This window comes from Caretta caretta, chromosome 5 (assembly GCF_965140235.1).
Source record: "Caretta caretta isolate rCarCar2 chromosome 5, rCarCar1.hap1, whole genome shotgun sequence".
Lineage (NCBI taxonomy): Eukaryota > Metazoa > Chordata > Testudines > Cheloniidae > Caretta > Caretta caretta.
In genome coordinates this window covers 101,184,077-101,196,142 of record NC_134210.1, presented here as the reverse complement: position 1 = coordinate 101,196,142, position 12,066 = coordinate 101,184,077, and the positions used below count along the sequence as shown (strand labels likewise).

The following is a 12,066-nucleotide window of genomic DNA, read 5'->3' as shown; positions in this document are numbered from 1 at the left end:
GTCTGATCTGCCGCACCCCTCAGAGTGGTTCCGTGAGAGGATCACAGCCTTCATCATTAAAGCGACTGCCCCTGGAGAGAGTACTATTTACATGTAAAGATTATTGGTTACTGAAGCAGGCTTACCTCAGTTGTTGGAAAAACTGATGTCAGTTTGATGGGATTTTTTTTGAGACTGCTTTCTCTCGTCACTAAATGCAGAGGCCTTTTCTCTTATTTGTTGAAAGTGTGTGTGTGTGTGTTTTTCCTTAACGGATGTAATTTAACCATTTATTTTCTAACCATTTATTTTATGTTTTAGACAATAAAAATTTGTTCAAAATTTAATTTTCTTAAACTAGTGAGGTTTTATTCTCTTTGGGACTTTTTCTCTCTCTCTGCTTTTTAAAAAAAGAGAGAAATGTAAAGAGATCATCTGAACTAATGGTTCTCCATCTTCATTAGTTTGTAGGGCACTTGATAAAGTCCTCCCATGGACTTGTTCATGTACCAGAAAGGGCTGTGAACCCTTCTTTGTTCCACAGACCGGAGAATCTGAAAACCACTGACCTGAGGTAAGGCATTTTAGTGGTGAAATGAGTCTTACTGTTCCACTCTGACAGTGGCAGAAGAGCTTGTTACCATTTTCCTAAAACTAGTTTGTCAAGACTGTTAAAAATAGACTGATAGGATTCTTAGAGAATTTCTGCTAACTGCTGTCGTCCTTTTCCCTCAGAAAAGGGAGCTTTTGTAATTAGTGTCCTGGACAATCACATCTGTTATCTCTCACATGAAATTAGACATTAAGACCATAAATTTCAAACTTCGGTGCCTGAAGTCAGACTTCTAAATCCATGTTTAGGGGCCCAAGTGTAAGTGACCTGACATGCTGAGCACCCATTAAAATGAATGGTAGATTCTGGGTGTTTGGCATTTCTGAAAAACAGGTTATGATTGTAGGTACCTAAATATGAATTTAGGAGCCAAACCTTAGGCTCTCATTTTTGAAAATCTTGGCCTAATTTTTATTTTCCTTTCGGTGTTCTTGCCCAGTTGTGACACACAGCCAGAAAGGGTTAAGCATCCTGCAGAATAAATGACCCAAATTCAACCTTTATGGACATATTGGTAGATAATTTGTGTGTGTTTACATATATATTGTTAGCGGTTAACAATGCAATCAAACAGTTCCTGTCTATGCTGTAATCTGCTAATTCAGAGATCAAAAGGAGATCTTAACATTTAAATGTTAACTGTAAATATAGTGATATCACTATATTGATTTCTCTTTGAACTATATAGCAAGTCACCTGCAAATGGTGGAAAACAGGCAATTGCCTTATGTTAATCCGTGTAGCTAATTACCGGTGATGCTTAGGAAATCTATCTACGTCAAAGTCTTGATGATTGCCTATTGTTTACCTAAGGACTCTCTGCTGTCAAGAGAAGGCCTGGAACTGTATAAAGGTCTCTTGGGTCTAATCCTTTTTATCTCAGATATGCTTTATGCAGGGGAAGTTTAAGTTGTAAGACGGAGATCTCCAGTCCCACCTGGATTACCCTGAATATGAACATTGAACTGAATTTATGGACTAATTCTAAATACTCTTTGCAATTCCAAAGCTTACCATCTCTACCATGAATCTGATCTCAGAACTGTAGTCATGTCTGTATGTATACTGATCTTTTAACCAGTACACTCTTTTCTTTTTAAATAAATTTTAGTTTAGTTAATAAGAATTAACTGTAAGTGTGTATTTGGGTAAGATCTGAAATATTCCTTAACCTGGGAGGTAATGTGTTTGATCCTTTGGGATTGGTAGAACTTTCTTATATAATGAATAAGATTTTCGGTAATCTTCATCATATCTAACTTGGGTGTCTGGGTGGAAGCCCAAGTCTGCCTTGCAATAAGGGAACTGTGTTTTGGCTTCTGTGCAACCAGTAAGGTATTGTAGAAGCTGTTTTGTGCTGGCTCGGTAAATCTTAATCCAACTTTGTGGATTGTTTGTCCTATTCTTTGCAGTTTGCCCTAATTGAGTAACCCTCAGCGTGGCCCCTTGTGACTCTGTTCACACCAGTCTTTTAGGGTCTGCATAATTTGGGTCCGCTTTTGCTGTAGGATGTGTGTTTGGGTTTTTGTGTGTAAGGAATGTATACAAATAAGCCCCTCACTTCAACCTTAGATATCCTGTAAATTACCATGAGAAATTTGATCATTAGAACAATAGGTCTATTTGACAGCTCTCATATTCTCCTGCTTTCCTCATCTCCACTTTGATGTCATGGGAGTTCTGTGCCAAGTCTGATCAAGCATATGACTGTGTGGAAACAATGTAAAGTGAGTATGTGCATATCTCCAGAAAAGAGATGGAGACTAAGGAGGAAAAGAATCGGAATTTACCCCAAAAGCAAATTACTCCTGCCCTACTGTAACAAAGGCCCAGTGGTGGTTCAACACTCTCTGTCAGCAACTCTTGTCAGGTCCCACATACTAACCACATTTAACACACTATTGTCATGATATATTACATGCCACCTTTTGTCAGTAGAAAAGTAGTACTAACTGAGCATTAATAAACTTGCATGATATGTGTATGATGTGTAAGTTATAAATGTGTGCTAAAATAATGGTCTTAAAATTTGTTTGGCAAGCAATGGATAAGCAAAGATGGCCTTAAACAAAGGATTGTGTATTTGCATGTCTGACCAGCCTGGTTGCCAGGCAGAGAAGATGAAGGTGCAAGACAGCATGATGTTTACGCCCAAGCAGGGGAGAGATTTTATCTGAGGATACATTTCAAAGGTAGGGTGGTCTACAAGGACAGGGACTGTGAACGTCAAATGATAAACAATTGAATCAACCAATTGTGTACCAGATACTTTTATAATAGAGTAATATCTTTTATGAAAGCCTGTAACGCATTGGTGATTGATAGCATTTTGAAATGTATGCATTAACACTACATGAAATTATGGATAATCATTGATAATATGCTTCAAAGTCGGAGACCAAAACCAGGGAGAAACAGGTTTGCCCTCAGACAGGAGGGAATGTACTTGTCTACTTGTCTCCAGTGTAAATCAAGCATTATAAAATCAAGCCAATGGACACCCTGTTTTCATACGAATCAGCATGGGGATGGGAAGTCAACAGGAAGCATCTGAAGAAGTGGGTTTTTTACCCACGAAAGTTTATGCCCAAATATATCTGTTAGTCTTTAAGGTGCCACCAGACTCCTCATTTTTATAATCAAAACAATGAACTTTGGAGTGATATGATGGAGTAAAAAGATATTTGAGTTGTCCATCGCTTGTGGGATTCAGGAGACCAGAGCTCTTGAAATCACAGAATGTTGGGTCCTTCAACTGAAGTCTCTGGAAACTGAATATAGGTTAGAAACCTGCTTAGGCAAAGATTGTAATTTACTGAATTTAAGTTTTAGTCTTATAAGTGTAGTTTTATTGTTTGTATCCCTTTCTGGTTTTTTCCTTGTACTTGGTATCACTTAAACCTATGTCTTCCAAAGTTCAGTGGCCTTTTTTCCCCTTCCTGTGGTATTTCCATCCCCCCTGCTGATTCCTATGTAAATTATTACATTCTTTCGGATTACACCTTGTTTAATTAAACTGGAGACAGGTAGGTAGCTGTCTTCCCTCCTGTCTGGATGGGGGGAACCCTGTTTTTTTCCCTTTTGTTTGATCACTGACTGGAAGCATATCATTCAATATCTATAATTCCTCATATAGTGTTAATACATACATTTCCTAATGATATAAATCTTCTGAGGGATCCTTTTTTTTTTTTTTTTTTTCTTTTTGATCACTGCTCCAGGACTGTTGCTGGGAAAAGTTTTTCTGGTCCTGAAAGCATTTGTACTGTACTTATTTGTTTAAAATGTAGAAAATTACAAAGAAGCAGCGTTTGTCTGGTGTTTGGTAATGCACTCTAAACTATGATTTCAGGTGTGTGCATATAATGTATATGTGAGTGTGTATACAATGCAGCACTTTTGTACCTTTTATACTATTTACTAGTTTAAAACCCCAAACACTAAAGGCAGCTTTATTCCTACTATACTGGATGTATCTCCATTTTAAAAAAAAAAAAACGATGGTAGATTATTCTAAAATAAAGTGCAATACATGATTTGTAGAATAATATAACTAAAGTAATGGCGTATGGTATAGCTGAATAGACTGTTGGGATGTTCACAATCAACAAAATGCCAGTATCTGAGTCAGATACAATAGTAGGTCACCACTATTTGCAGTGCAGTTGCTAATTAATATTTGGCCCATTCCTGAGAGGTGTAGAGCATCTGTAGCTCTCAGTGAAGTAGGTGGGTATTTATGGGTGCTCATCGCTTCCTTCTGACTTGACCCTACATTGAGAAAAAGGATGACAGATTTGGCAGTTTTTAAAATTAAAGTGTAGAAACATAGGCTTGCAAAGCACAGACTGGCTTATCTGATATTCAAAAGTAGATTTTGCAGGCTGAAGTTCAGTAGTGTTAAGAATAATCTGGGAATTAATGGGTGAAACTCTGGTCCCCAGGGTTGCCATTTTATTGCCATTCAAATGCCGTGCTGTATTCCCGAGACTAGAGTAACATGGCAGAAAACATCAAACAGAATAGGAATCTTCAGATTGTTCTTGTAAAACTTATTTTAGTCTCTGAAAGATCTGACAGGGCATACAAATGAATGGAAGTTATTGAAACTGAAGAAGTGAAAGTGATGTTATCTGTTATATTTGGGCAAGACTGAGTGAACAATTTGAATGGCAGCTTGGAGTTGACTTTGCATATGCCTTATAGCTGTGTGGTTCAAAACTTCAGTCTTAATATCTTATCAATATGGCCAAGAAAAGACTTTTAAGAGGTAACGTAAATTCTCTGTTTCCTCAGAACATGAATTCCATCAACTTGGACATAATAATTGTGGCATACGTGTGTCTCTCCTTGTTCCTCAAGAGCAATAGAGAGCTACATATGCCGCAAGTAAGAAATATCTACAGGATAATAAGTGCTTTAAATGGGTGAATTGGGCTGGTTATGTGGATGTTAGCTCTCTGCATGACCCAGCAGTATAAGGTTACTTTTCCACTCTTTTTTACTCAGGGTGGCTGCTAACTCTGAAATATTATTATCCTAACATTCACTGATGAAAAATGAGAAGAGTTGGACTTGATAAGAGAACAGCTGAGAGTTCAAATATTTTCTGGCATTTTCAGAACTGACTTGAAAATTTGCCTTTCAACAAGTTTTTTCAACTGTTACAACCAGCATTTTTAGGAATGGAAGTCAGCTTGCTAATTTAACAAAAGTAGACATGTATTCCTTTGTTTTGGCAATTCACCAAAGACTTCTTGTCACCTGTTGCTGTTCCCTTCTCTTTTTACACTATTTTTAACAAGAAAAACCATTGGGATCTGAATTTGCAGTCAAAAGTCTGCCACCTCTTTAAACCAGATTTAATAAGAGAAGCTATATACTTGTGTGAAGATTTTACAGTCCTGGTGCTAAAGAAAAAATTGTGAGGTTTTTCCCAGTTGTATGCTTTGGGATAGAATAAAGTCATGAGAGGATTTTATCCTGGAGATCTATCAGTAGAAAAATGTAATTGTTTTCACCCCTTTGGATAGTTCAGATGTGTGGACAGATTATATATCTTCTTTAATCCTAAACATTTATTCTCAGTTCTCCTCAGAATAGTGTGTAGAATGGACTCATCTCTTGACAACAGAGGCCATCTAAGCGCCAATAAAACTCTGATCGGTAAAATGTCTGTCGCCAAAAGAATGACTTCTAGTCTGGGCATGTAAGATTCCAACTCTTAACTATGAGGGGGTGCATCCTGCCACTGTTCTCCAGGTGAAGTTAAAAGGGGGTGGGATTATTGTGCAGACTGAGGGAAGGTTTGGGTGCTGGGTGAAAGTTTTGTTACCGTTTTTGTATTTAAAGTTTTATTGCCTTTCTTTAACAGAAATATTTAGTGTATGATATATATATACTATTTCAGTTTTTTTGACATTGGCAATTACCAGTGTTCATGCCTCCCCCCCCCTTACCCTGCTTAGTATAATAGCATAATAACACAATGTAAACCAAAGCAAAAAACTGGAATCTTTACATTGTAGCAGTAGGGCCAGGGTCAACAATCCCAATTAAGCAGTTATTTGAGAACTAGCCAGAAAAGCATGTTTCTGAAATACATGGGAAGTGCTTAATGAGGGCAACTTTTTGGTACAGACTTACCGTTTACCAAGAATCCCTGGCTTGTCAGGTGTGCCCTTCTTTGAGTTTGTGGCATGCAAAGACTATAAACAAAGTCACCAAACACAGTCAATCGTTGTCTATTTTCCTGGAATCTTTGTTTAATATAAGTGGTTTAAAGTTTAAAATGCCTTCCTGGATAGATCTAAAATCTTTGTTTCCCCACCCCCTGCTTGAAAGGCAACCTGTAACGTTATCATGTCCTTTTAAAAACAAAGAAACAAAAACCAGCCACAGAAACTCAAAACATAATTCTCCTCAACCTACAGTCTGTAGGTTAAATAGCCACAAAAACAAGGAGTCCGGTGGCACCTTAAAGACTAACAGATTTATTTGAGCATAAGATTTCTTTAAGGTGCCACGGGACTCCTTGTTTTTGTGGATACAGACAAACACGGCTACCCCCTGATAGATTAAATATCATAACTCTGGGGGGATTGACTTTATGGCTTGTTGAAATTAAACTGCAACCTCCTTCCTTTGGGTTGAAGCAGAGAGAGGACTCAGACTGCCCCAGAAATGAGCATATGGCTTTTGTTTTTTAAAAAGACCATGATCTGAGGGGGAAATTAATTTGAAAGGGTGTGAAATTTCCCAGTTTGTCATTATTGGTGCAAGCACCTTTAAGTGAAACAGCCCAGCGTGTTGTCAGCTCTATTATCGCTACTGCAGACCTTGTGATAAGTGAGCTATACTTTCAAGTCAAATGTATAAATATTACCTCAGGTCTCTGCTGGGCTATCAAGGCGTAGACCTGTGTGGCTTTGGGGGGAAAGAATGTGAAAGGATTTGCTTTGCAGCAGGAGTTGCAGAAAGATTTCTTATTGACTCAGCCAGAATTTCTACTGGGATTCTGGGGGGGTGTGTGTGCGCCAAACTGAGAAGACAACCTCTGTTTCAGCGCACATTCCTCCCATTCCAGACCCTCTCCTCAGGCCACTGTGGGAGGGAAGGAGAGGGCCATGGCCCCACACTCATCTCATTTCCTTTGGTGAGGCTTGATGGTGTGAGCTGTGCAATGCCTGTGCTCTGCAGCCACATTGTGGCTGACCCATGCAAAGAGACACACCCTCTCTTGTGTATTAGTGCTGAGTCCGCTGAAATCTCCCCCAAAAGAGACTGCCAGAACTGGTATTGTTAGTGAATACCATGGTGTTAAGGCAAGAGGCAAATCACTGGGAAAACTGTCAAGCCCCCAAAACATAAAATTTAAATGTACTCTGTATCTTGTTTTAGTTGATACTGGCACCTCGTTTTGGGTTTGGTTTTCGCTTTACTTTAGTTCTTAGTTCCAGAGGCCCTTCCTGTTCTGCTTTCTGTGAAATCATAATTTCTGAAGGAACCTCTGGTGTGGTGGATGCTTCTTGAAGTTAGAAATGCAGTCCTATCAAACATAAACTTCTAGCCTTTGTTAACATTATGAATAAGAGAGAGTCCTTATTCTCATGACCCTTTGAAGACAATTAACAGAACTCTTGGGGCTGGATTTCTCAAATATTGCTGGTTTGGGGAAGCTGGGCATTGCACAATTTTCTGTGCACATGGTTAGGCAAACATAACACTTTTTTATAGGTTCTATAGAGAAGAATTTTGCCACAAATATATTTAAGAAAAATTAAATGGTCCGTGTCTATTACATCTGAGAATTTCATCTGAATGGAAAATCTAATTTAAAAAAAATTTAATAAAAGTATAGATTAAATGCAGTAGGGATTACACTAAATCTCTCCTTTTACTCCATTGTCTCCTCTGGGTCCTGGGTGTAGAAATATTTCCATAACTTTCCTTTCCTGTCTGCTGTAACTTCCTTCCTTAGAAGTGATTTGTGTTACAGGACTTCCATCACTTTTAGTGCTTGTTTTCAAGTGTAACACATGCATTCTTGAACTCAAGACATTAAAAGTGGAATTTGGGAGGTATGACAACTAATGGCTGACTCCCAGATACAAGGATTAAAATCTTCCTGCTGTTCCTTGCTTCCTTTTAAACAATGCCTGTTCCTGTCTTGTATGGTTTCAGAGTAACAGCCGTGTTAGTCTGTATTCGCAAAAAGAAAAGGAGTACTTGTAGCACCTTAGAGACTAACCAATTTATTTGAGCATGAGCTTTCGTGAGCTACAGCTCACTTCATCAGATGCATACCGTGGAAACTGCAGCAGACTTTATATATACACAGAGAATATGAAACAATACCTCCTCCCACCCCACTGTCCTGCTGGTAATAGCTTATCTAAAGTGATCATCAGGTGGGCCATTTCCAGCACAAATCCAGGTTTTCTCACCCTCCACCCCCCCACACAAATTCACTCTCCTGCTGGTGCTAGCCCATCCAAAGTGACAACTCTTTACATAATCAAGTCGGGCTATTTCCTGCATAAATCCAGGGGGGATGTGAGAAAACCTGGATTTATGCAGGAAATAGCCCGACTTGATTATGTAAAGAGTTGTCACTTTGGATGGGCTAGCACCAGCAGGAGAGTGAATTTGTGTGGGGGGGTGGAGGGTGAGAAAACCTGGATTTGTGCTGGAAATGGCCCACCTGATGATCACTTTAGATAAGCTATTACCAGCAGGACAGTGGGGTGGGAGGAGGTATTGTTTCATATTCTCTGTGTATATATAAAGTCTGCTGCAGTTTCCACGGTATGCATCTGATGAAGTGAGCTGTAGCTCACGAAAGCTCATGCTCAAATAAATTGGTTAGTCTCTAAGGTGCTACAAGTACTCCTTTTCTTCCTGTCTTGTATGTGTGTGTTGTTTATATATTAATTACATCATCTTGCTAGATGTTCCATTCTATGCATCTGATGAAGTGGGCTGTAGCCCACGAAAGCTTATGCTCTAATAAATTTATTAGTCTCTAAGGTGGCACAAGTACTCCTGTTCTTTTTGTGGATACAGACTAACACGGCTGCTACTCTGAAACCTGAAAAAATTACTGAAAAATTTGTGTAACTACTTCCAAATGTGGGAGAGACTTCAAAGGCCAACTAGTCTCATAAGATTTGATCTCTCAGGTCTAAATGGATTTTGCCAAATGAGCTTGTAGGTTTTGAATTCTTTGCCAACATGTAGCTAGCTACCTGCCTGCCTATGCTGCACCCTTCTGACTTTGTGATCCCATATCCCCAAAATGAGACAGGCACAACATTCAGTCCAAGTAGTATTGAGACTTCTTAAATTCCTCTTTCAACGTGTAATTATTTAGCAAGATTCACATGTAGATTTTTTTTTTTTGGTTATCAAGATTGGAATACCCATTCAGAAAGGTGTGATCTATGTATGTGTTTTGGATCAGAAATATAGATTTATAATGGAAACAGCAGAGAAATTGACTGCTATTACATGGAATCTAAATATCTCATTAAAAACAAACCCCACCTTTACACAAAGACTCTACCCAATCATAACCTTATTCTAAGGTATATTTGAACATAAGTACAAATAAGTAATAGCTTGTTTTTGGCCTGCCAAAAGGTGTCAGTACAATGATTAATGGCATAGATGTAGTTTGACTTCTATTTTGGGTGGGCAGGGCTCAAGCTAGCTCCTCGTAGCGGGGTCCGGGAAGGAGTGCCACTGACACCTCATGACTCACCTTAGCAGACCAACTACCTATCTGGGTTGTGTGTGTGGGGGGTGGGGGGGCAACCAAAAATTATAACTCAAAGGTCAGCTCAAAAAGTTTGAAAACAGTTCAGGGAGAGGGTAGCTCAGGGCGCAGGGAGAGGGGTAGTTGGAGCTGTTTGCTGGGAGGGGTCCCCTGCAGTCCATGTTCCCCACCCAGGCAGTTCTTACCAGCAAAGGGGGCTGGGAGCTGAGGAGCAGCTTCAAGCCCATGCAGCAGCAGGAGATGAGGGAACTCGGTGGTTGCCTGCTCCATGACACCAGCCAAAGCAGCGGTTGTCATGCACCTTCCCTTCCCCTCCCCCCCGCCCAGCTTCCCACCTCCGACCTGGGCAAGGAGTGGGGAGAGAAGGGAGTATGGATCTCCCCTGGGACTGCCCTGTTCTTGCACTGCAGTTTGGGGCAGGGCAACGACCCTTGTGCCCCCCCACGCCCCCCGCCAACTCTGCCCATGGGCTCAGGGCTTTTGCCCCACAGGGGGTGCCGAGGATCAGGGATTCAGCCACATGGCTCCTGGCTTCAGCCCCGCGGGAGGTGCTGGATCTCAGGCTCTGGATTTCAGGCTTGTGGATCCCCTGGGGCCATGGACCCCTTGTTATGAGAACCTTAGTCTGAGCTAGGGCACCTTACAGTTCCTTAGGCCTGCACCCCTTCTGGAGTGTAAACTCAAAATTACACCGTCTTGCACTGCACAGGGAACTGTATAGCGTAAGCTCATAAAATTTGCCCCCTCCCTGAATGTGGCAAGGAATATGCAACAGCTTTCTGCCCGAGTTATGATAGAGCAAAAACAAATTTATTAACTACAAAAGATTTGAAGTTAACTTCTGCATATGTCGGGAACCCTTTGTTTCAAAGCTTGTTTTCCATGCCAGTCAGTGGAAAAACACTGACATCCCAAGATGCAGTCCAGCACCAGGTGACCTGGTCACATGTCCCTGTAGAGTCACAGCAGCCATCCCCCGCTGGCTGTTCGGAGCGTTTACAGGAAGGCTCACCAGGTGGGAGATAAGCTTATACTAAGGCCTATTGTTTTTTTCCTAATGGCTCGTTAACCTGAATGGACCCTTCCCAGCCAGCAGTCTATATTGAGAGCATTTTGCCTAGTGGGCGTTGCCCAGGAATAGCTACATGTGAAAGATATATTGTCAATATTCATAAATTTGGATACAAAAAAGATACATGTATACAAATAGGATAATCATATTCAGAAAACCATAATCTTTCCCATGACACCTCACATGCCTTATCTTGCATAAACTACATCATAATTATGTTACTAATGTCACTGAAGAATGTGGGGTGCAGTGTCCCAGCCCCCCGCATGCTGCTGAAGACTGAGGCCCAGATTGCCTACCAGGGTGAAAGCAGGTTCTATTGGGCACTGTTGTGTGAAGGGCTCAAGTGCTTTGTACAGCTCCCTCCCACTCCTGTGGTCCTTCTACACTTTGCCTTCCATACCCAAGTGATATGCTGCTAATACTTCAACAAGAGATCTCCCACAAATATCCCCACTTAACTTGTGTTAGACCCCAAGCACTTGAGGGAGCAGAGGTGATGCAAAGAGGAGGACAGGGGTTGGGGGAAGCCTATTGTTTTTCATTGAAACAAATCTATTTCTAATAACCACTCCCCAGGATTCAGAGTAGCAGCTGTGTTAGTCTGTATTCGCAAAAAGAAAAGGAGTACTTGTGGCACTTTAGAGACTAACAAATTTATTTGAGCATAAGCTTAGCAATGCCACATTCTAACCAATGATACTGTATTGAGTGCACTCGCTGGAACTGTTTGTTTATGCTTTATCCTGAAGCTGGTCCATTCCAAAGACACGTAATTGGCTCTTCAGAATTATGTTTATGGACCCAAAGGATAAGGTATTTCTTGCAGAGAGGATTCAGCAGTGTCCAAAGGTTGGGACACTTCCTTCAGAGGCAGAGAAGTTACTGTGAACCTCTTCAATTTTGTGACAGAACTTGAACAAGGGGCTTCTGTGAGCATATCCCTGTTTATCCATATTGGTTTTAGTGAAAGATAAATATTGAAATTGAAGACTTATAAATACATTTATGCACAGGGCCAAGTTCTGAGGTGGTGTGTTATATTGGTAAGGGATTGTATCTAGGTCTGAGGGAGTCTAAGGCCCTGATCCTACAGTAAGCTCTGTGTGGATACACCATTGTGTC

General features: G+C 40.5%; 1 protein-coding gene across 7 annotated transcripts in view; it reads left to right on the top strand.

The window, feature by feature from the left end:
* The window catches only part of PIP5K1B (phosphatidylinositol-4-phosphate 5-kinase type 1 beta), a 166,646-nt gene that overhangs the window by 34,340 nt on the left and 120,240 nt on the right, over positions 1–12,066 (top strand). For 2 of the 7 annotated variants that reach the window (XM_048851736.2, XM_048851730.2), the window contains exons 2-3: positions 444–553; positions 2,634–2,784. The exons of 3 other annotated variants lie outside the window; for them this stretch is intronic. The gene's annotated coding sequence lies outside the window, so the exon portion shown is untranslated. The remainder of the gene's footprint in view (positions 1–443; positions 554–2,633; positions 2,785–12,066) is intronic. 2 more of the 7 variants (XM_048851732.2, XM_048851731.2) reach the window with 2 other exon arrangements.